The sequence below is a fragment of the Ixodes scapularis genome, unplaced genomic scaffold (assembly GCF_016920785.2).
Source record: "Ixodes scapularis isolate PalLabHiFi unplaced genomic scaffold, ASM1692078v2 PGA_scaffold0__279_contigs__length_252992795, whole genome shotgun sequence".
Taxonomy (NCBI): domain Eukaryota; kingdom Metazoa; phylum Arthropoda; class Arachnida; order Ixodida; family Ixodidae; genus Ixodes; species Ixodes scapularis.
The window spans coordinates 212,859,459-212,881,254 of NW_024609835.1; the positions used below are offsets into that span (position 1 = coordinate 212,859,459).

A 21,796-nucleotide genomic window follows, 5' to 3' on the forward strand; every position below is an offset into this window, starting at 1 on the left:
ATATCATAGATTGTTGGAGTACCATATTTTAGAAGCATGGACGTTTTGAACCATAAATACGGTGATGTGATCTTAGAGGAGTGATAGGTGCGCGGTAAATATATGGTGTTTATACCGATCGCTCCGTAGTGTACTGGTGTAGTTTTCGTCACGCTGATAAGAAACGATACATTTTGATGTTATATGCTTGTGTCTTTCGGCTGATCCAAATTAAAACCTTTCAATTTGGGGCAGCCAAAAAGGGAGAAAACCGTTGCACACTTGTTACCTTTGCAGGATTGTAGTGTATTTTGAATGTATCTGTGTAATTGTCATGCCGATATCTTCATTCGGGAGATAGTTTGCGCAGCGCGATTGTTATTGAATGAAGTATAATGACAATCATATATATATGTATTCCTAACGAAAATCCCAGTATAACCTTTCAGTGTATGAATTATGAAACTGGAAATCTATTTGGATTTTATCTGGGTATCAGTTCTTCCGAAATTATCCTTTTCTTAGCAATCTTGATTTCAGGTTTCCAGAATAAATTCCAGTTAAATTTCGAGTTCGTAATCTATATAGTGAAAAGTTACACTACATCTTTTTTCGGCAGAAAGGGCGACACATTTATGGTGAACAGCTTGTTCTTTTTCTCTCTGCGAGCAAAAAAAGTGAAAGCCGTTTACAACCCCCTGCAACGCTGAATTAGAGCACTTCTTGAGGAGGAGGAGGGAAGGATACTGAGGGGAGGCTATACACTTCCTCCTCCCCCTCCCCTCATTCTTCCATCTCCTCCTGGGGGTCACCTGACTTCATGGGGGTCACGTGATCTCGGGGGGGGTCACGTGCCCTCGGGGGGGGGGGGGGTCACGTGACCTCGGGGAGGGGGTCACGTGACCTCGGGAAGGGGGTCACCTGACCTAGGGGGGCTTCACGAGACCACCTCTCCCCGAGGTCACCAAAGGTACCCGAGGTCCTCCCGAAGGAACCCGAGGTCCTCCCGAGGTCTTCGCGAAGGAACCCGAAGTCCTCCCGAAGTCCTCCCGAAGGAACCCGAGGTTCTCCCGAGGCTCTCCCGAAGGACCTCGGGTTCCTTCGGGAGTACCTCGGGTTTCTTCGGGAAAATTTACACATAATGCACCGCGCGGTTACGCCGACGGCGACGGCGACGGCGACGGCGACGGTGACGCCGCTCAAGCCAGAAACGGGCGCCTAAGAGCTGCGCTCTAAAACTAATCCAACTTGCTACACCTTGTTTTGCCTTAAATGTATGCACTTCTAACACTACAATCTAATGGGACCAATCATACAGCGTGAAAGCGCACCATCATGGTGTTGGTCATGTTTTTGTACGTGGTCTGGCATTACTGAACATGTTGTTACGAATGACGAGGTGACGAAACAAAGACTAACTGAAAAACGTGAAATGTTTAATGGGGCGAACTTGTGCCCAAAACAAAAAAAAATTACTCCATCTTCCCGAGGGGAACCATGGGGTGATGCGGAGCATCGCGGATCGTTATTAACGGTGTCATAAACGGTGTTAGTAACGTTGTTGAGCTTCACGGTCCCGAACCTCAGGTTCTGCAGCTCGACGTTCACGAACCAACGCGGCTTCCCGTTCTCGAAGGTCGGGTTCCGCCGCTCGCTTCGTACGTTTACGTTGAACTTCACGGTCCCGAACCTCAGGTTCTGCTGCTCGACGTTCTCGAACCGCCGCTGCTTCACGTTGTCGTAGTTCAGCATCCGCCGCTCGACGTTGACGAATGGACGCCGCTTCTCGTTGCCGTAGTTCAGGGTCTGCCGCTCGTTTCAAGCGTTTGCGGTCAGCGTCGCGTGCCCTCCGCAGCTTTGTCCTCATTGGACGTAGCGTTGCTGTTAGTTTGTGGGGTGGTGCTGACGCTTGCTTGCGCCAACCAACTAACTGACGGGACTGTTGCTTCCATCACACTTCATCGGAAGAACGGTGGGAAGTGGAGTCAACAGCGGTGAACTCAAAGCGCGCTACCGCTGCTTATATTCAAACTTGAAGGAGAGGAGACTAGAGGAGGAGAGTTGCGCATGCGGTGTGAGTTGAAGCGAACGCACGCGAAGTGCACGCAGCTGGTAGAGAGAGAGAGAGCGGAGAGAGTAACGCGCAGCTGTTGGAGAGAGGGAAGGAGGAGAGTTGCGCATGCGTAGTGTGAGTGCGGACTACGACGCCGCGGGACATAGACCCGAGCAAGAGATGCTCCGCATCTAAAAGGAAACATAACATAATAACAGAGCGTCGGGGGCGTCGAAGTCGTCGTAACAGCAGGATCGAACGCTGGGGCGAGACTGACTGCGGCTTGCCACGCGGACCCCCTTTCGTACACGCGTGGGCTTCTGGAAGAATCGGCGTGGAAGGTTCGGGGCGTAGAACATTCTAACCTCGAATTAGCAACACGAATCTCGAATTTACCAGAACATCACATTACAGAGTCAACAAAAATGTGTACCCGTAGCCAACAATCGAACCCTGACTTTTTGCGTGGAAGGCAAGCGGAATGACCGTTAGGACACGAGCGGGCTGCCTGCCTGGCCAGCTGCACGCGCCGCAGTATCATAAAGAAAAAAAAAAGTCCTAGTGATTTGTGCTTCTGCCGCTGCTTGATTGGTACCATTACCTCTTAGCGTCGGCTGCGTCTGTACTGAAGCTGAAACGAAGTATATAGCCAGGTGAAAAGTGCTCACAAAAGAAAATATTGGGAGCGTTTTCTGCGGTGACAATGTAGATGCAACCTTCTCGGGGGAGTGTGAGACACAGTAAACAGAGAGTGTATAAAACAGAATAGTAGACTCTTTAAAAACTCAATTACATACCGTGGCTCAAAAAAGCAGTTCCGCTTCAGACAGGCTAATGGCGGGCATCAAACTGTATTTCATTGGGCACCGTCACTTGCGCCGGTCAATTTCAAATGAGAATGGGCTCTTGGATCACCTCATTATCTTTTGTTAATTTGTTTCAGTTACGATGGTGTGATAAGAACGGACCAGTTCAAAGCGGCAACCCATAGGACACCAGATTAAAACTTCGCCACCAAGTATTTAGATTCGTACTTGTGCCAGTAGTTTGATTAAAGCACACTTCGAAATAGAATCTTAAAGAAAGAGCCTCTGTGGTACTGACGTCTTGAACGTCCATGCCTTAAATACCCTTCGCTTGGTAGTATCTTCAACTTCTTACGGCATCAGTTTCAAGAAGGCCGCCATTAGTTTTGACAGAGATGCCGTGTCAAAGGCAATGTACTGAAATGATGACGATGACTAAAGTTGCCAGACTGAACTTCAAAAAATAGAATAATAAAAGGCGGAATCGCCGAGCAGATTCCTGACGCCAGCTCGCTACAAAAAGAACCAAACACTCGAAAATACCTGAACCCGTCGCTACCGTGACGGAGAAGTGAGCCCAACCAAAGGGGTGTGTGCTGATTTTTTTCTGCTTTTCTGTCGCTCTATTTTGTTCTGTCTCTCTGTGGAAGCCCGGAGCCCACTCCTTAAACTGAGCAGAGCGCCGCTGTATTCTTGAACACGCAAGGATTTTCCCCCTTAGGAAGTAACACGGGTGCATTCGAGGAAGGATTTAGGTTGGCACTTGTGCCCAATTAGCGAGAAGACGAGCACTGCGTCAGTGTAAGACTGGCAGTCGGTTTATTCATCGAATTCCGTCCTTCGTTGGTTGACCTAGATGCTGATTGCCAGCCAAGCCATATAACGCGTTCTCCGTTAAAACAGGACGAAAATTATTACAAGATCCATTAGTGAATTCTTATTTGGCAATGCGTTTGAATAAACCTTGAAGACGCCACACACCTCCGCATTTGGTAAACGTTAACTCTGGTTTTTTCGGTTTTTTAGGCTTTTTTTTGGCTTTCTCTATTTTTTGCTGCCTTATGTAGCCCCATCACATTGTCAGTGTTAGCGTTTTCCAAAGGGGGACATGTGTAATGTTTCCCAAGAGTAATGATGAAGGAATCCCCAAGAGTACACCAATGGATCTTCCTGTAATCTTTTACAGCCCTCTTTTGTGCTCTGTCTCTCAGAATATGTGGACGCCCTTTGATAAGGTGATCCATATCACTTGATGAAAAAAAAAACACACATTCATGATACTCATGGAGTGAACCGCACCCGTCGTTTCAATTACACACGCACACACATCGCAGCCCACGCATCGCTACTAGTGAAACCCAGAGCGAAGAACAACCGGCAACAGCAGAGCGGCAACTGGGCACGCCCGCATTCCACAGAGTCGCGGCTCAAAATCTCATCAGTAACAAAATCGTAGTGCTGAATGAGATAGCGCTACGAAAGAAGGCCAACGCTAGGCACAGATTGAACACGACGATTGCGTCAACTTTCGGCTCAAACTTGACTCGAAGTCGAGCGCTGACGCAGCACTCGTTTCCATTTTGTGCACAGAGTTGGCCTTCTCTGATTATGTGATCTCCTTCAGCAGCATTACGACTTTGTTATCTAGGAAGTTTTGCGCGGCGCTCCGTCCTCTTTTGCTCCACGCCGGCTATGCGAGTGACTGCCGAACACGATACGGCTCGTTTTGACGAAAACCCGGAGGTGTCTGTCAGTTTGTGAGCGCCGGGGAGAGAGGGAGAGGTTGACGCGTGCTGACGTCAGCGCTTCGGAGTAACAGAAGCGTCGCACGCAAGAACTGGCAAACGAAATACACCGCAGGAGTTTTGTTAAAACGAGCGTTCTAATGCTAACTGATTAAAAAAATACTGCCGTTCGTTTGTCTGCGTTAACAGTGCAGACGTACTGCAACGCGGCAGTGAAGACCAGTCGACCTTGACGATTGTCACAGAATTCAATAACTATTTGTGTCCTTCAATGGTTATGGTGTTGTCCGTTCCCGTGTTTTTGAGTGGGGTGCGCGAGCGCCGAGAACAGGAGCGCGAGCTTAGGATTTTTGTTTTCGTGCAAGATCGGAGGAAAAGAAAAAGAAAAGCCCGGGCGCGCGAAGTTTTGTGGAACACAAACCGCGGAGCAAGGCTGTGACGGTGTGGATGGTCGGCGCTGAGCAGGTCCGCGGCGGTATGGTTGTTCGACCACCGAGAAAGTATTCGACGGAGAGGGGTGTGAGTGCTTGTGAGTGAGTGTTGTGCGTCACTACAACACCCAAGCCACCATGGCTTCTCGACCCCGACTAGCGGCGCAACGAACCGGACCTCTACCGGCACCTTGGAACGCTGACTCGGCTCTTCCCCTCCAAAACTGTATGACAACCTCGATTCGACTTTTGATTTTTTTTTTCTTTCCTTGTTTCGACTGTGTGTACGTCCTGTGCGCCTTTCCTTACTTTTTGAATTATTTTACAAAAATACTGTTCGTAAAGGCGGCATGCTTTGCTCTCAATTCCTCCCGCCTCTCAGGATGTCTATCGCCAAGGTGTGGTCCTAACACCTGGACAGCGGTCCAAGTCAAATTCCAAATTTGTTTGTTTAAATGGGATCTTTAACATCCGAACCTGTGACAACGATTCTCCCGCTGCTTGTTGTCATGGCGAAATTTGTCCGACGCGAAAAAACATTTAGATTATTGATGTAACTAGAGTCACTGATAGTTCCCGGACTGCTGAAGCTCCTAAGCTTCGTTTTAAAACCGAGTAGCGGAGCAGCAGTCGCGCTCCAACCTATCCCCAATATCGCGCTGCCTTGATTCACTTTATATTCAATGATTACAAAATTTCATTCAGTCTGCTTAAAGGAAATTAATCCCGAAAAATCCAGTTCTTATTGGCTTGTTGAGCCTGTAGTTGAAGTTATCAATCAGGTTTTTATTTTTTTTTATTGGCCCAAAAACAAAATTTGTATATAAAACGTTTCCGCGTTACCACTGCCACCGCGGGTACGCAGAGGTGGAAGCTCTGGGCATCGACGAGTTGGGAGCGAGCGGACGGTACGTCGATTTGCTCTATTTTTTATATGACCTAGCCGCTAGTCTGGTTCGGCAAAGAAGATTACCGGCTCATATGCTCGCTCCAGTTGCTCGGGTGCTGCTGTGACGTTCCTCTTTCGAGGTAAGAAAGTAATCACTCCTCAGATAGGATTATTTGTCGACTAGAGCAAACCTAGCTGTAGACGGGTGTACATAAAGGGTTCATGCTAAGCAAAAGAAATAAATCGAACACATTATTAAACAACAGGACACTCGCGGATAGCAAAGGAAATAAAAACTAGTGCAAGGGGGATGCTAACCGCTGATCACAGTAACGGAAGTTCGAAACGTCGAGTACGCTCACTCACAGTCCCAGACATCGAGTCACAGCCTGGGTCGAGAGCCACATTCCCTTCAGGCCAGCACGCCAATCTTCTCGACGCCGAAAGTCCCGTCCGTACGCCGGAGTTGTCGCCTCCCCTCAGCTTCTTCACGGAAGAACCAGTCCGCTTGGCTCTCCGCCCCCGACCGGCCCCCTCGAACTCCTGGTTTTGCATTTTAACCCCTAGCTCCCGTGCCCCCCCCCCCCCCCCCCCCCTCCCCTCCGTGACTGTTCAAAGGTCATCTCCCGCGCGCATGTACAAAATTCTCTAAAAGCCGATTTCCCCTCTCTCGCAGTGCTCGCGGCCAATCCCTTGCACCCGTCACGCACACACATCACGGTTCCAAAGCCTGAGAGTTTGTCCTTCCGTTCTACTGCTCGAGGCCAGCTCATCGTACCAGTCACGTTGTTACATCCGTTTCCCGAACCATGCGAGATTGCTCCTGAGTCCCCTCCTGCACGGCCGCGGCCAACACGTCGCATCAGTCACGCACTAACACCAGTGTCCCTAAATGGGACGAGGTTGCTCTTCTCTTGCACCGCTTGCGGCCAACGTGTCACATGAGTCATGGATGGACATCAGTCGCTGACCCGAGAGCGCTGATCACGACGGGGTCGTCGCACTGCGTTTCAAACAACCCCTCAGACGCTAAGCCTAACACTCGACTTCCATGTGTTTCGAGGCGAGAGCGAGAAACGAGAGGGTGAAGAGCAAGTCTTGCACAGCTCTGAACAAATATCATACATTTTATAAAAACACCAGTGTTGTCACAGACCAGGAACGTATATTGAAGAGCTCACACGAGAACGAACGCTACACTGTACGCTCTTTGCTTCGAAAACACACGACAGCACCATAGTGGGGATTGCGGCCGCTGAGCCGAGACTCGGTTATAAAACAAGGCTTGGGAGTTACGGTACTCTGGGAAAGTTCAGTGCCCCTAGCGCTGTCCTGTGCGGTCCAAGCTAAGCGCGTACAGTGTGGCCATCGTTCTGCAGCGAGCTCTTCAATCCACTTTACAAGCCTGCGGTGACCCTGCTTCGTTTTAAGTTAATTACTTTGTTCCGAGCTGTACGTGACTTGCTTACCACACTCTCATCTCATTCTCTCTCTCGCAACGGCACGCGTCGAAGTCGAGTGTTAGGCTTAGCGCCTAAAGCGTTGTGCTTCAAACGCTGCACATGGGCAACCAGAGTAAGCAAACGAGCCGGCAATCTTCTTTGGCGAACCATATTAGCTGCTCCTTGATATTTATAAAAACAAGAACTTGCAAAAATCAATGCGCCTTCCGCACGGTTCTAACTAGGGATGCCGCGAACCACCGTGGGGTCGAATTCGAAGGTTTCGATATTTTCGAACCGAACTGATGTTCGATATCGAAAAGTTTTGATATTTTCGACCGTAGGGAGGTTCGATTTCGAAAAATTCGCAACTTTCCAAAATCGTGGGATTTCGAAATCGAAAGTTCGAAGCTTTCACGGTTTGTAAAAGTCCGGGTTTGATTATTTCGAATATTTGTTTACTTGAGGTTCGACAAATTTGAAGAATTCGACCTTCCCTAATTTGAAATTCGAGAGATTCGAATTTTTCGAATTTCTTTAAATATAAAAATAAAAAAAAAATTTGAACGTTTTGAATTTTTAGACATAAAGTTCAATAGGTTCAAAGATTTCGAATTTATTTCTACATAAAGTTCGCAAAGTTCGAAGGTTTCGATTCTTTTTTAAAACTAAATTCGAAAAAGAAAAAAAAAACTTCGAAGTTTCCGGTTTCTTTGAAGTCCAAGTGCGCAAAGTTCGAAGTCCGGTTTTCATGCTCCGCCACCAGTTTCAGTTTCAAATAACGTTTTCACGCCTCATTGGTTTTCACGAAATCAGGTTTAGAAAAGTTGGGGTGTGATATTTAGACTGCGCGAAGTTGGTTAGGTGAATAAATGAGACGACAAGTGCCCCCGATGTGCTGGAATATTTTTCAGTGCAATGACATGTAACAATAGATCAGTAATTGTGGCCGCCAGCCCGGGGTGGTCATTAACGTGCATTACGAAGTGATCCTACGAACGCATTGTTTAACGATACTCATCCAGTTCGAAAACGGCCAGGGGCAGGCAGGTGGTTGAGGTTCAGAAAAACCTTGAAATGATCTGGCAAACTGCACCCCTACCCCCTGCACGCTGGTAGTAATCCGATCGAACGCCGCCCGAGTGACGCCGGCATATAGTAAGTTTAGTTTGTAGATGATGAAAAATCCTGAGACTGAGAATGAAATTTGAAAGAAAAAGTGTAAGAAGACAGAAAAAAGGAAAGAGCACAAAGTCTCAAACTCAACTAGGCTGAGTTTGAGACGTTGTCCTGTTCCTTTTTTTCTTTCTTCTTACACTATTTCTTGCAAATTTCATTCCCAGTCTCGAGATTTTGCATCATGATCAACATACACCAGCTCGCATGCACCTTGAAAATATTTTGTTTGTAATTGCTTTGGAGGTTTATTTTCTGGGGCGGAAGAAACGCCGAGCGAAAAGCACAGAAGCTGACGCAACTTGAGGTCGAGGAGCGTTCTATTATACCAGTGGCGTCGGAAGAGGAAAAATGGGGGGGGGGGGGGGGGGGGGGGGGAGGAAAGGAGGGGGGAGGGCTCCAGTCTCTCCTTCCTTCTCTCTCAGATATTTCGGACTGTTAAAGAAAACAATACGGGGAAAGAGGTCATGGTCAAGCTCATTTTAATCTGAAATTATTTATGCATATGTATAGCTACTGTCGCTCTTCACTGCATAAAAGTTCGCGTAGATGTTCATTGTTAAGGCCGGTTCTCACATGCAGCGAAGCGCTGATGTAACGTTGCTCACGTGACATCAGGTGCTTATAGTATGCCAAGAGCAACAGTTTTGACGGTGCGATACAAAGCTGGTGAACGCTCCCGTCTGCACGTGCTTAGCACGAGGTCAGTGCTATGCTTGTAGCGCTCCGCTGCATGTGTGAACAGGCCTTTAGAAACTCGTTGTCAGGAGGCACTACTCGTCACATGCTCGGTGGCTCGAGAGTTCAAAGCTATGTCTTTCGACCTAAATAACTGTGCCATTGGTAAAAAATAATCAATAAATAAACATAACAATAAATGCAAAAATAAAAAGCTGGAGAGAAAAAAAAAACTATCAAGATTCCCCCGGAAGTGTTGTATTGTTGCATATTCAGAGACCCAGAACTATGAAACAAGTTTCTCCTACCAAAATGTGTACAGGCCAAAAGAAACACGTCCCAAGAACGTAAAATGAGAAAACAAAAATTTTATGACTCGCTGAATTTGAACAGTTTTAGAAATCTCCCATGAGTTAATTTATTCCTCAATGTGAAAAAAACAATGAATATATTATTTTGTATTCTGCAGATGGTAATGATATGTACTGTCTCTGGTGTTAATTTAAATGCGATACCCCAAACAATGTAGGCGAACAAAAATTACCAATTTTAGGGCATAATTTTCCGTAGGTACATGTCTGGATACTTATTCGAAACTCGTGTTGTACAACAATAATCATATCTTAAGACGACACTCCCATAGGCTATATAAATATCATTCTTAAAAAGTTTACATCTCTACCATAATAAGCTTTGGCTATAGCCCGCTTGAAATATGGCAAAAACGACAATTGTCAAAAACCTGTCGTCCGTCTCGCTCCTTCGGGAATCTATTTTTCTAAAACCAAGCATGCCAGATGATAGAAATACACGGCACTGTCTTTCGCAAGGAATGCGGCACCCCATGTAAAATTGCGGAAAAAAATATTACGAATGTACCTCACTGCTTGAATCCAAATGAAACCGCCCGCCTGTCTTTCGAAGTTCGAAGAACTTCAAACTTTTACCATAAAAGTTCGAAGTTCGTCAAACTTTTGACTTTTAGGAATCGAGAGTTCGATAATTTTCGAATTCTTTAGATTAATAAGTTCGAAAATTATCAAACTTCTTAGCGTAGGAAATCGAAAGTTCGAAAAGCTTCGAACTTTTAGTGCAAGAAGTTCGGAAGGCCGAAAATAATCAAATTTTTTAGTCTATGAAGTTCGAAGGTTCGACAAGCATCAAATTTTGCAGCGTAATAAGTTCGAAAATTCGAAAAGCGTCGAACCTATTAGTTTAGTAAGTTTGAAAATTCGACTTCCTTCGAATTTCTTGATATGGAAAGTTCGAAAATTCGAAATCTTTCGAACCTTTCGACCCGCGTGATTCGATCATCGAAACTTCGATTCGAAAAAAGTTCGCGGCATCCCTAGTTTTAACTCATGGATGTCCAGAGCTTCCACCTGTGCGTACACACCGCATGAGTGGTTATGCGAAAACGTATAATACGCGTGTTTTGTTGTTTTGGGTCCATCTTCAAAATCGCTGGCCAAACCCGCCAATTGAAACTGTATTCTGCGGGATTGACTTCCGGTAAGTGGAGTGAATGGAATTTCGTACCCTGGGAACATTTAGTGACTCTCGATCTACCATACCTCCCTAAAACATTTGCCGTCGTTTGCTTGCGCCATTTTTTTGTGGGTTACGGAGGCGCTCACATAAAGGCCCATTTATTTAAGATACTCATTTGGCAATAGCACCGGAACGTTTTTCTTTTGACAATTTTCCATGCTACTATCATATTCAATTATATACCTCTATTCTCGTCCTTCAATTTCGCGATGATGACTTTTAAACTGCAAGTTCCTCTGTCCAAAAAATATTTTGGTTTATTCGCGCTACGGATATTATCCGAATTAATCGAAGCATACAGTTAATTCTTGTGTATAAAAATCGCAGTATTATCATATATAATAAAAAGTGTCCCTCATGAATATTATGGAAATTTCTGTGGTGTCTAAAATATATATGTATTAATTCGACAATTCGACTCGGAGGCACCTCACGCAACTTCCAGAAAACTATCGAGGTTGAAACGAGCCCACCTTAAAAATACAACAAAATACAAGATCTGATATTCGGCTGCGGTAAACCAGAATAATCTTTTACGTACAGGTTGCTTTTTTTCTGAATCGTTTTGTTGCTATTTGAGAACAATTCTACAAATAAATTGAATGCATCCTTTTCAGACGTTTCCGATTATTTCCTGTATGCTGCTGCTGACGTCAAAATCTGGCAGATAACCCGTAAACAGCTTAACGCCTCCTTGGTGATGCACTTTTTGAGGAGTCAGTTTGTAGTAAACTTTCAAACATGATAAAAGCGAAATGTTAGGACAAAACTGTAGTTCAACCCACTTTAGAAATTTGCGCTCGTCATCAAAAATATCAAGACTAACATTCCCACAAATGTGTCAAGTGTGCAGCATATCATGGGTGCAGCATGGTAATATTGGTAGGGCAAAACAAGGTATGAAGTCTACAAGACTTACGAGGAACGTGCAAGCAGATATGACTGCGTTGTATATGGTGAATCAATTATACTATTTACAATCTTATACAAATATTTCAGTCCACGAATCGTTCTCTTGCTGTGCAACGAGTCTAACTTCACGTGTTCACAAATCCTCTCATAACTAAAACGTAATTCCTTTAAAAATAACGATGAAACAAAACACGAAGAAATCTACGTTGAAAACTCACAATTGCACCTGAATTAGTGACTCCAATACAGTTCCAGACAACTGAGGCATATTCAGCACGACTACGCACCAATGAAGAAAACAAACGTAAATTACGATGTTTGTTAGAAAAACCCCGTGTCACTCGCGTAAGGCTCCAAGCACTCTAAAGAAAGCATTTGCAATTTTAGTCACGAGATGACTGAAATTAATTGCAGGATCCATAAAATCGCCTAGATCGCGGATGACCTCAACGCGAGTAATATTGGTGGAATCTAATACATAGGAAAATTTCAGAATTTCACGCTTCCTAGAAAAGGACATAACTTTCGTCTTTGACTCATTTAGGAGTAAGTCATTTGAAAAACACTACGCCGAAATAAAGTCTTTATCACGCTAAAGACATTCACAATCGTCAACCGTTTTAACCGCCGTAAACAACTTAATATCATCAGCAAATAACAACAACCGCGCGCGTTTAATACAGGAAGCCAGATCATTTTCGACAATTAAAGACAGGAAAGGATCGAGGTTACTGCCTCGGTCCTTTGCTATATTGCCGCTAGCGCAGCTGGCCAAGAAGGCAGCGCGCTCGTGGTCTAGCGGTTATCGCGCGTGCTTTCCACGCTTAAAGCCAGGGTTCGATACCTGGCCGCGGAGGCGCATTTTTGTTGACTCTGTAAAGCAATGTTCTGGTAAATTCGAAAACCATGTTGCTTGTTCGAGGCCAGGATGTTCTACGCGCCGAACCTTCTACGCCGAAGGATCCAGAAACCCACGAGGGTACATAAGGGATTCCGCAAGGCGAGGGAGTCAGCCTCGCCCCAGCGTTCGACTCAGCTGTTACACCGACTTCGACGCCCGCGGCGCTCTGTTATTATCTTTTGTACCCTTTTATTTTTGGGCACATGTTCGCCCCATTAAACGTTTCAGTTTCTCCAGTTATTCTTCGTTTTCTCGCCTGTTTATTTGTGACATTTTGGTAAAGGTGCGGGGTACCGCATGCCCGTGCAGCGTTCCCCTCCAAGAGCCCGCACTGCAAGCCCGGTTCCAAGCCCAGTGAGGAGACCACTCCCCGCGAAACCCGAAACTCGGACCAGCCGGCGCATGAAGGGAGAGGATCCTGAATACGGTTCGTTACTGGACAAGCCCAAGCCGAAGAAGACGACGATGGTTAACCAGTCGCAGACCCCGGCCGCTCCTGCCTTCATCGGCCTGCCCGTCGCACCCCGGACTTCGACGCCATTCCACGGGGACGCCCACGAATACGTCGAGGACTGGCTTCAACAGTACGAGCGGGTGGCCCAGCACTACCGATGGACGGACGACCAACGCCTGCAGAACCTTTACTTCGCGCTCGAAGGAACAGCCATGCACTGGTTCGAGAATCGGGATACTTCGTGGATCTCGTGAACCGCCTGCAAGAATGAGTTGAGGCGAACTTTCACTAACCAGTATCGACGGGAGAGGGCCGAGGATCTTCTTCGAATGAGAACCCAGGGCGCAAACGAGACCATGAGCAGTTTCGTTGAGGATGTCCTGCGCCTGGTCACTCGCGCCGACCCTCAAGCCGCCGACGAAAAGAAGTTGCGGATCCTGTTGCGAGGCGTACGAGATGACATCTTCGGAGGCCTCGTCCGCAACCCGCCGACCACCCTCGAAACGTTTGTAACAGAGGCGACTAACATTGAACGGGCCCTGCAGACACGAGCCGCTCACTTCCATCGAGCTCCTGCCGTCGCTGTACCCACGCCGTCAAGCTGCGCCCTCAGCCCCAATATTCCGGGGATCCGAGAAATAATCCGGGACATCGTCCGCGAAGAACTGAAGAAGCTGATACCTGCCGCCGAACGCCCAGCTTCACTCTCGATCGCCCAGATTGTTCGAGAAGAGGTCCAGCAAGCGCTCCAGCCAGACGTTCTCGCCGACGCCGCACCCGAACCACAGCTGTGACCTATGCCGCCGTTGTTCGTCGTCCGCAGCCTCCTATTGCTCGGCAGTACCCAGCTGCACCCCGACGAGAAGTCTCTTCGCCGCAGTACGCGCCGCGCCAAGAGCAGCGTGGACTTCGAAAGACCGACGTATGCCGCACGGATGACGGACGCCCGGTGTGCTTCCACTGCGGGGAGGCTGACCACGTTTACCGGAGGTGCCCCTACCGCCAGCTCGGCCTGCAAGGATTCGCTCCAAACGACCGTCAACCTCGTTTTGGAGAACGACCAAAGGACATCGAGGAATACCTCCGTGGCCCTCCGTCACCAGCGCCCACCGCACCACGAGGTTTCCGTTCTCCATCCCCCCGACGTTCCGCGTCGCCTTTCCGTCGGTCGCGCCGTGACAGCCTGTCCCCTCTATCTCGTCGGGAAAACTAAGTGCGGCAACGCCTGGAGGTGCACTCTAAGAAAAAAAGGAGGAGAAAGGTAGCAACAGCGACTGTTCCTCCTTGTTGCGGACAAGTTGCCCAGAGAAGGGAGGAACAGCAGTTCAGATAGAAGGAGGAGGGCGACTTCCTCCTTGTTCAGTTGGCGCAGGGGTAAAACGTCGCGCTACTGACAAGTGGTCAAAGGTTCGATCCCCAGAGAAGCAGGTTTTATTATTTTTTTCTGTAATTTTTTTTTATTAAAGCACACATAAACAAACCCAGACCGATGAAAGGAAAATTATAGTCCTTATTGTTCACCGAGACGTTTTCCTCCTTCTCCAGGCAGACCGGAGAACAGGGTTGGGCAGAAATACTCAAGAATGTATTTGGAAATACAAATACTGGGATACATTAAAATAGTAGCAAAAATACTGATACTAAGATACATCTGTAAAAATGTATCGCGATACGTAACGGAAATACATTTTAAAAAGTGGCAAAAAGTATTTGGAAATACAAATACAGGAATACATTTAAGGGAGGGCAGAAATACAACTACAGAAATACTGATGGTGCAATATATTTTCAAAATTTTTTGAGACGCCAACTGAGATGAAGCTTGAAGTGGATGTTGTCGATCCCGATATTACTTTCCTGTAGGCTTGGCACTTTGACTTGAAGGTAGTGGTTTCGGACGACAAGGAGTCTTCAATGGTCCCAGAAAAACGTTACATCAAGGGCTGACCGCGGTCCTTTCCATGAAATCCTGTCTGTCTGATGAGGGAATCATGCCAACATTGATCACGTGATGTCACGGTGGAATGAACTACTATTCTTTATCTGTAGGTGTTGCCTTGAACAAAAAACTTTACCACACTCCTGTATGAAAGGACAATAGGTACTTTCGTTGTAGGTTACCTAGTTGAAGATCGTGCAGGCAGTGTCATTTGGAATGTTTGAGAATAGTGGACCACCTGAAGTATCTTGGAATACATGCCTTCTTCTGTTACGGTTGAAACAAAAACGATACGGTATCTTCCCTGTTCTGAAGGTCCTTACTGCCGACCCTCCACCACCGACGCACGGATTGCAGTCCTCAAGTTTTGCCTAGCATTATCCAAACAGAGACCTCGTGGAGTGCGAGCTGATATTGCCGGCACAGGTGGGAGCTGTCCGAGAAACAGCGGTCTCGAGACGAGTCGCGGGGGTACGTAGTCTGGGATGGCACAGCGAGGCCACTTCTGGCCTCCTGGGTTTCGGATCACCAGAGAAGCGGGTCACGTTCACGTCGGCTGATGACGTACCCTTGAGCCGTGTAATGTTACGAGCACAGCCGCAGATGCATTCGAATAAGTGTTGAACTTCACAGCGTGAGTCTTCCTACTATTTCAAGTCAACCAACGCCAGGCTCGTGCTGCAACGGAATGTGACTGAGCTTTGCCGGCTGGGTGTACTCTGTACGCTAAGGCGAGAGAGACGGTTAGCAGCGGGCATTGGAGGCCAGCAAACATTGACTCAAGAAATCCCTACCTAAGGACCTGCGGCAGAAGATGCTCTGACTCCACTCCTGGCACGCCACCTGGTTCGAGTCCCCGACTGCGCAACAATTCTCAGGAGAGAGAAGAGGACGCATAGAAAAATAGTTTACAGAATCAAAAGGAACCTTGGTCAGCATAGTAACAATGCCCCAGCATCTCCTTGACTCTGGTGCCCTCAGAAGTAGAAAAAAAAATGCGTTCGGACTTGTTTCTTTTTTTTCGGGGGGGGGGGGGGGGGGATATTTCTCAGGAAATGTAACGAGATACATTTCATCCTGATTGTATCGCGATACAAAAAAACATTCCAAATGTATTTCGATACAGGAATACAGATACCGGTGAAAAAAATGTAGCGCAATACAGAAATATAGATACGAAATGTATTTCTGAAATACTATCTCGATACATTTGTATCGCGATACTGCCCAACCCTGCCGGAGAAAGCCTTTCGCCCTGCCGACTCATCTTTCGGTTTCGTTTTTCGAGCACATCGCACCCGTTGTTTAATAAATTGATATTGAGTTGATTGAGCTTCAGCGGCAGCATAGGCCGCATGTAATTCCGTCTTCTAGTCCAAACGTACAGAACTTTTCGGTTGCATTGACGTTTTACCACTAATTTTATCAAACGAGCTAACGAAGCCGCTAGAAACACCGAAGTTCCGGAGCAGTGCCAGCAGCGCTACATACACTGGGTAAGACGGCCGTCTCCGATTTGCGGGACACACGCGGAACTACAGCAGTGAAACCACGAGGAACTGTGTCGACGTTTTCGACGTAATGGGAATCGCGGGAACTGCGTCCAAGGCAGGCAGGTTTTCCTGCCGGCTGCCTGGGTGCCTTCCGTGCTGAGTTCGGTTCTGTTGTGCCGTGCCGAGTGCCAACCGGCGTCCAACGTGATTCTGTATTTCTGCGTGTCAGCGACATCGTGATGGCAGTGTTGTGGGTTGTGAACAGAAGACTGGAATTATCGCCAATGTGACCGTGTGTTCGCGTATCAGTGGTGTAACAACAAGATGAGATGACGTAAACTGTCGGGCATTGATGCCCCTGGTCGGGCCGTGATCGGAGGGGCGGAGTGTCGCAGGATGACATTCCGCTTTACATTAAAGAGTTTAAAACCACTTGAGGGATTAGGTACAGTGGATCGACGTGTGGATAGTCATGTTGGAACGCTGGACTGAACGGTACGCTCTTATCGTACAGTGGCCAATGTGACTGTCGGTACCCGAGAGCGATTGCGCTCTGGGGAAAAGACTGAAGAGTACGAAAGTATGACGGAAAGTACGTATATTTACATTGGAAGTTTAGCATAAAAAAAACCCGCTAAAATCGGAAAAAAAACAAAACAAACGCTATCTTTTATTTTAGTGTTTAAATATATTAAGGTTCCTGTAGAAACTGCCCTCCAAGTGGCGCGCTGGGATGAGCGCTAGAAGTTTTCGAGCTCGCAACGGCGTAACTCCGTACACTTAACAGTTGCCGCAAGTCGCGGCTTTTACTGCATTCAAGTTGATCGAAAAGCGATTTCTCTGCCCGTGAAGCATCACTTCCAGCTGAGTGAATATCCGCTCTACAAAGATCAATTCAAGACGGCAATTGTAGCCGTGTGCGAACAGCACAAATAGAAAAACAAACACTACAATATAAATACTGGCTACGAAGGGCCGTGTGGGAAAACAAACTCATGGCTTGGAACCACATTGGAGCGGCCCGATTTATTGGCTTTCAAATAATTACGGCATGATCGAGCGTTTTCCTTTTAATAAGAGATTCATCCCCTGAGCCAATAAAAATAGTCTCAGATGTATGACATTGCTGGAAAAAAATGAACAGGTTAGGAATATTTTTTATTGCTTAGGGAGTCACCGAAAAATTCCGTACTTTCAAAACGACCAGTATAAAAGACGGAAACGCAAGGCTCGGGAGTAGTGATCGGGGTAGTGTGCTGTTGTATTGATGTTTGTATGTGCGATGCCTGTGTATGTACTCAATATATGTTCACCTGATGCTTGTAGTGTGCCTAACGTGTCTACATGTGTTAGAGATTCACCAAGAAAAGGAAACGCAATTGTGGCCTAAGAATAAAAAAAATATTTTTGTAAAACATGAATTGGGCGGTACCTAGCGCCACCTAGCCTAGCTACTTGCGATTAATCTGCTTGACCCTGCCATGTGGTGGCAAGCGATTCAACATCCTTTTACGCTACGCGGCTACGCCATAATTTCGTGTTACCGTGCTGAGATAAGCCAAGAGGTTGCTTCGGATTTGCTTTTTTTTTGAGAGCGCCTTTTGGTTTTGCGGGCGAATGATTTTCACTCCTCCGTGATGTGCGGTTGACGCAACGGTTGACGAAGGAATTGTGGCTCGAGGAATAGCAGAGGTAAGACATAAAGTGCGCGAAATGGGTGCCGGTTGTCTCCGTTGAACATCGCAGTGCTGACGATGAGAAGACTGAGTGACTGCATGCTTTCGAAACGTAAGTTTCTTTACCTGCAGGGTTAAAGAAACTTCGGAAATAAATACAGTTCACGGAAAGCTCGTGTTACGTTTTTATTTGCTGCTCCTCTCGCTTCGTACAATAGACTTAGTGTTCTCGTTAAGCCTTATCGAGCTCGATTTACTCGATTCGTGGCCGCCATAATGAGATGCAGTCGACGGAGGAACTTTGCTCCCCTGCTTAAGGGACGAAAGTTTCTCCCTTTCTGACAGAACATATGTGTCAAGAGCGTTCCTCCCTTTAGGGAGGACTATACTGACCCTTTTTTCTAAGAGTGTGCCGTTGCCGAAGACGACCCGAGTAAAGATCCTCCAAGAACGCCGGAGCGCTCCCACTCTCCTGACGCCACGCATCGCTACGACGCCCCTGCAACGGTGTCCAACAACCTAAACGTCGTCATCGATGGCCACGACGCATCGGCCCTCGTGGACACCGGAGCAGACTACTCGGTCTTGAGTGGGAGGCTCTCCCGCCGCCTTCGAAAAGTCATGACGCCGTGGGAAGGACCCCAAATACGAACCGCCGGAGGACATCTCATCACACCAGTCGGGAGATGCACTGCTCGTGTCGAGATCCACGGTGAAACGTGCCCTGCCAAGTTCGTCGTTCTGCAAGACTGTTCGAGGGACATTATCCTCGGAATGGACTTTCTCTGCGAGTATGGCGCCGTCATCGACCTCGGAACAAACCGGCTGACGCTACGAAAACCTGCTCCACCAGCGGAGGAACCCCAAGCGACGTCACCCACGGTCCGAGTCATCGCAAACCACGTAAACCTACCACCGCGGTCGAGTGTTTTCGTACTTGTCGGGATCGATGAAGCTTCCTGTGGCGAAGTTCTTCTCGAGGGAAGCCTCCAATTGCTCCTGGGAAGAGGCATAGGCGTCGCAAGGGGAGTAGCTGAACTTCAGGATGGGCGGACTGTGGCCCTCGTAAAGAAACTTCCGAAACGAAACGCAACACCTCACGAAAGGTGCAGCCGTGGGCCACGTCGAGGGACTCCGAAACCCCGCCGAAATCACTGCGATCATTGACGAATCCTCGCCGCCCCAGCAAGACAGTACGTCGCCAGCGCAGCTCGACATTGACCATAGGCTTCCGGACCCTAATCGACGTCAGCTGGTTAACCTCCTCGCCGAATACCGCGACTGCTTTGCGACGTCGTCGAAGGTGCGCCAGACCGCGGTTGCCAAGCACCGCATCGTTACCGAGGACGACGCGCGCCCTGTGCAATGATCGCCGCACAGAGTCTCCGCTAAGGAAAGGGAGGTGATCCAGCAGCAAGTTCAAGAGATGCTGAATGACGACATACTCCAACCTTCAAGCAGTCCATGGGCCTCTCCAGTCATGCTGGTTAAAAAGAAGGACGGAACTCTTCGGTTCTGCGTAGATTACCGGCAGCTCAACATGGTTACGAAGAAAGACGTCTACCCACTCCCCCGCATCGACGACACTCTAGGCCGGCTGCGCCACTCTCCATACTTTTCATCGATGGACTTGAAGAGTGGCTACTGGCAAATCGAGGTCGACGAAAGGGACCGATAGAAGACAGCCTTCGTCCCGCCGGATTGACTATACGAGTTCAAGGTGATGCCCTTCGGACTATGCACGGCGCCAGCAACTTTCCAGCGTGTCATGGACACCGTACTGGCAGCGCTGAAGTGGCAGAGTTGTCTCGTCTACCTTGACGACGTCGTAGTATTTTCAGCTGACTTCGACGAGCACTTGCGACGATTCCGCGCGGTTCTCCATGCCATACAGACCGCCGGGCTCACTCTCAAGCCGTCAAAGTGCCGGTTCGCCTCTGACGAACTGAAGTTCCTAGGCCACGTGGTTAGTAACGAAGGCGTACGCCCAGACTCCGAAAAGACTCACGCCGTCGCGGCATTTCCAGCGCCGAGAGACAAGAAGGCCGTGCGAAGATTCCTCGGACTTTGTGCCTACTATCGACGCTTCGTTCGAGATTTCGCAAGGATTTCCGCACCGCTCACAAACCTCACGAAGGACGCCGAGAAGTTCGAATGGGCCGAGGAACAGCAGCAGGCATTCGACGAGCTGAAGCGAAGACTCCAGGCTCCTCCTGTTTTAGGACATTTTGATCAGGATGCGGAAACCGAGATTCACACGGACGCTAGTAATGCAGGACTTGGAGCGGTACTGGTTCAAGTGCAAGAAGGCACCGAGCGCGTCATCGCCTACGCAAGTCGGACGCTGTCCAAATCGGAGAGAAATTACTCCACGACTGAAAAGGAGTGTCTTGCGGTCGTCTGGGCAATCACGAAGTTCCGCCCGTACTTGTACGGGAGCCCGTTCGTGTACTCACGGACCACCACCCGCTCTGCTAGCTTGCTAACCTGAAGGACCCGTCAGGACGGCTCGCTCGGTGGAGCCTCCGACTACAAGAGTTCAACATGACAGTGGTCTACAAGTCCGGCCGCAAGCACAGCGACGCCGGCTGCCTGTCCAGAGCCCCCGTCGAAACCCCTTCCGGCCGCAGCGACGACAATGACGACGAGAGCTTCCTAGGAGCAGTGAACGCCGACGACATGGCACGACGTCAGCGGGACGATCCTGAGCTGCGCGCGTTAATCGAGCACCTGGAAGGGGGTGGGGGTACCGTGCCACGTGGCTTCTCACGAGTACTGCCGACCTTCGCCATTCGAGAAGGTGTACTCTACAAAGAGAGCTTCGGCGACAACAGCACACCGTGGCTGCTGGTAATCCCAACCGACCTAAGGGAGGAGATCTTTCAAGCATATCACGACGACCCGACGTCGGGACACCTCGGTTACAGCCGAACACTGGCCCGTATTCGTGAAAAGTATTACTGGCCAAAGCTCCCCAAAGCTGTCCACCTCTACACCCGATCGTGCCAGGAGTGCCAGCGACGTAAGAAACAGCCAACGAAGCCGGCAGGTCTCCTGCAGCGGATTGCTCCCCCGACTGCACCGTTCCAGAAGATCGGAATGGACCTACTTGGCCCCTTTCCGCCGTCAACGTCGGGAAACCGCTGGATAGTCGTCGCCACAGATTATCTCACGCGGTACGCCGAAACGAAAGCCCTCCCTTCAGGGACTGCTGTGGAAGTCGCCAAGTTTTTTATCGAGTCCATCGTCCTCCTGCAGGGCGCTTCCGAAATTCTGATTACAGATCACGGATCATCGTTCATGGCACAGCTGACCCAAGAAATCCTGCGTCTCAGCCACACCCGCCATCGGCGCACCACGGCGTACCACCCGCAGACCAACGGGCTAACGGAGAGACTCAACAAGACAATCGCCGACATGATTTCCATGTACGTCGACGTGGAGCACAAGACATGGGACGAGGTGCTGCCGTACGTCATTTTTGCCTGCAACACGGCCGTACAAGAGACCACCGGAGTTACACCCTTTCAAATGGTGCATGAGCGCAAGGTAACGACAATGCTGGACGCTATGTTGTCCCACGAACCGGCTGTCGACGTAAGCGACGACGCCCAGGTGGTTGCCCAAAGGGCAGAAGAAGTCCGTCAGCTCGCCAGACTCCGGATTAAAGC

The 21,796-nt window shown here is 48.5% G+C and overlaps 1 protein-coding gene across 1 annotated transcript in view; it reads right to left on the reverse strand.

Annotated features, from left to right (window-relative positions):
• LOC121047176 (cell adhesion molecule 2-like) overlaps positions 1 to 21,796 on the reverse strand; it is a 535,225-nt gene that overhangs the window by 499,447 nt on the left and 13,982 nt on the right. The window lies entirely within an intron of this gene.